Below are 3,367 nucleotides of genomic sequence, written 5' to 3' on the forward strand. Positions count from 1 at the left end.
AGAAAAAAAAAGGAGACATATGTAATACTCTTTGTAATACTTTAAGCAATAAAACAATAAAAAAAAAGACAAGACAAGGAAGAAAAATTGGTAAAAGGTCTGGAAGATCAACCATATGGCCCATATTTCTTAGATGCTGAAACTGAGGCATAAATTGATATAAGATTTGTCTAAAATGACTTCATAATAAATTACTGCTAATTTGAGTTTCTTGATTCCATCACAATCTTTGTGGTTGAAAAAATTTTGTAAGGTGCAAGGTTTAGAGATATGGACCTCATTTTATCATAGGTTTGGACGAGAGGTTATTGCATTCTGAGTTCAAAATAACAAATTCTTCATCTACGTGTGTGTGTGTGCTTCTGAGCAGTTGCATGTTAGAGAAGCGGCACGGAGCCATCAAAACTAGTTGGTCAGGATTACTTTCTTAAACCGTCGCTTTACTCAGTAGCTTGATAAAGGAGAGGTCGCAGACGTGAAAGGCAGACTTAAAGATGGAGTTTTCAGAACCCTGCGTCTCTGGCCTCCTCATGGCTCTTTGGTTTTTGCTGAGATAATTTGTCTTGCTTTGCTGACCTTTTAACTTGAGGAATTTGGGTTTTCTTTTTGCTGTAAGACATTAAAGGGCAGTAGATTCCAAAGGAGACTGAAATGATCTCTTGGAAATTCAAGTGTGATGTGAGAATACACTAGAGAGGAAGATGTGGGGAGTCAACAGCATCCCACACGCGGGCCGAGGAATCAGGGGTGGTGGCATGGCACCTCCGTGACACACAGATCCCCGGCGCCTCAGCCCCCACTTGGAGAAGGACTTGAGGTGGTGCAGAATTTTCACTGGCTTTTGTTTGTGGGTATTGGGTGATCGCTGACGGTATTGGTGTCTCAAAGAAATAACTAAGTGTTGGCATTGAATAGCCTTTGAAAGTTGCTTTACGACATTTTTGGTCTCATTTTCTTTGTTGCTTTTTTTGATCTAAATTCTCAACTCTTTCAGAACTGCAGCAGGAAATTTAGATTTAACCTCAAGAGTCAATGTTTTGTCTTGTGTCTCCTCTAATATACTACAGATGTGAGGATGGCTGTACTTTACTTGAACACACTGAATTTCTGCCTTACTCTTTTCTCTTTTTAATGGGAAACAGTCGAACTCTCGTCCTCATTAAACTCAGAGAATCCAAGTTGTACTCTTGAGAATGTACATGGAGAGAAGATATATTTAGGCTATTTACTTAGATTACAAATGCTTAAACTGTTTTACTATTTGAGGGAAAACCTTCTGTCCCAGGGAAGGACACTGTAAAACAAAGAAAAATATTAAAGATTCAAAAAGTATTCGTTTAAGAACCAAGAAAGTGAGCCTCTGCAATGCTCTTTTTTGACGAGAATGAGTGTGGGTTCATTGCCTGGGCAGGATGTAATATGGGAGATGCCACTTTTTAACACTCTGCATTCCAAGTTTTCAACGTCTACATTTTCTCTCCAGAAACATAGTTCTCAATTGTGCTATTGCAGAGCATTGCACCAACCACCTGGATATGTCACCAAAGTTGAGATGACTGTACTAGCTCCACGCCGCATAGACCCTCCTAGGTCACCATGTCTAGTGACTCTGTGGTACAGTGAAGCCTGGTCCTGCGACCAAAATGCTGCATTTGCCCGTCAGTACTGAACCAACAAGCTGACAATTCTTTCCGGTTGGTGGTGAATTTATTCGCGTTAAAAACACTGTGTAACATGGATGTGGGATGCGAGCTTATTAAAGGGTTTCGGTACCATTTTGTTCACCAGCCTGGTGACCTGATATGCTTCAACTAGGCCGAACCTGTGTCACAGTTCTGTCTGCATCCTCTTCCGGTGATCTCAGGTACTGACTTTTTTGTGGACTTGCGTTACAGAGGAACATAAACATGCATCCATGTCCTCCGGTGAATCACCGATCTGTTTCCCCTGATAGTTACAGCCAATCATGAGACAGAGCCGTCCAAAGATGGAATGGTGGCCTCCCCCGGGATGTGGCTCTCAGTCAGCGGGGCCAGGTGTGGCAGGCAGAGTGAGGCACGCACCCCGGTGAATAAATACACGGTGGGGATCTGACAGAGACTCAGGCAATGAAGGAGCAGTTGGTGTAATGACGTCCATGGCCCCTTCTCACTCCTAGAGGCTTTGGTCTGCACAGGAGATTCAGGCTTTCAGGGCTGACTGTCTGGAGCCCAGTTATGAAATGAGCAGCGTGGAGTCATGTTCACATCCGGCCCACTAAGGGCCAGGGAACTGCTGAGAATTACACGTGGATGCGGCCCTGGTGTGGAGACTCCGCATTCTGTGGGGGGAACGTTTCCCATCACTTAATGGCCGGGCATTGACATTCTCTTTGAAATGTAACTTTTCTATCATGTGTTAATTAGGAATGCTGGGCATCTGATTTAAAAAAGCCCGAACAACCCGTGTTAGCTGGCACCTCTAAAATAATAACTGTACGACTATAACAACACACCAGTCGTCTTGTTAGTGACACCACCACTGCAGGCGGGGATTTAGTGTATTTGGCCGAGAGCTATATCATTTTCTAAGAAGACAGTAAAGTATTTCTGTTGTTGTCCCCACACCTTATTATTGTGGAAATATAACAACTTTTCTTTGATAAATGTCTGTTCCCACCTCCCCATCCTGCCATGTGTTCCTTGCTTTTCCAGACCTTGCATCACAGTTACATATGTGAGCTTCAATCTAAAAGGTAAACTAGAAGGCGCTGGAGGGGAGTTAGGAGCGTTGGTTCAGACTGGCCGGGGTCTGAAACTCAGCTGTGAAACTCACTGTGTCGCATCGTTTCCAACTTCTCCTTAGATTCTTTGGGGAAAGACCCTGGGATTCGTGAAATCCTGTTTAAGGCAGGCCCTGTTTGCCACGGGGGGGGGGGGGGGGGGTTGGGCCAGGGCTTTGGCAGGAACAGGGAGCAGCATGGGAGGTGAAAGGCGAGGTCAGAACTTCCCACGTCTTTGCTCAGCGCTGTTACCCGCTTGCTCCTGGTTCCCTGGTTGGCAGGAGACCTGAGGTGGAAGCAAATGCATAGCCAGGCAGGATGCTCAACAGTGAGGAGCCCGGTGTTCTTGAAAGGCAGTATTTAGCGCAAGTTCTCTCGTGTGGCCAAGATGGAAGCGTGCTAGACTTCCGGGAGTTATTGTGGGGACCAGGCGCTTTCTAGTAGGCGCTTGCATGGTTTCTTTAGGGGAAATTGGAAGAAAATCCCAGAGAAAGATAGTTTTTTATGAAGCTTTGCTCCTATGTGTCTTCCCTTCTTGCTCTGGGAGCACCCAGGCTGTTTATATGCAGATCTGGAGTGGCTTCTCCAAGCGCCTGGGGCAGGGGC

The 3,367-nt window shown here is 45.2% G+C and overlaps 1 long non-coding RNA gene across 1 annotated transcript in view; it reads right to left on the minus strand.

Annotated features, from left to right (window-relative positions):
* Nucleotides 1-500, minus strand: part of LOC106725939 — a 16,405-nt gene extending 15,905 nt beyond the window's left edge. The window contains exons 1-2 of the long non-coding RNA XR_001361948.1: nt 489-500; nt 424-426 (exon numbers count right to left, since the gene is read on the minus strand). This is a non-coding gene — a long non-coding RNA (uncharacterized LOC106725939). The remainder of the gene's footprint in view (nt 1-423; nt 427-488) is intronic.
* Nucleotides 501-3,367: the final 2,867 nt, after the last annotated feature.

The sequence above is a fragment of the Myotis brandtii genome, unplaced genomic scaffold, assembly GCF_000412655.1.
Source record: "Myotis brandtii unplaced genomic scaffold, ASM41265v1 scaffold200, whole genome shotgun sequence".
NCBI classification, from domain to species: domain Eukaryota; kingdom Metazoa; phylum Chordata; class Mammalia; order Chiroptera; family Vespertilionidae; genus Myotis; species Myotis brandtii.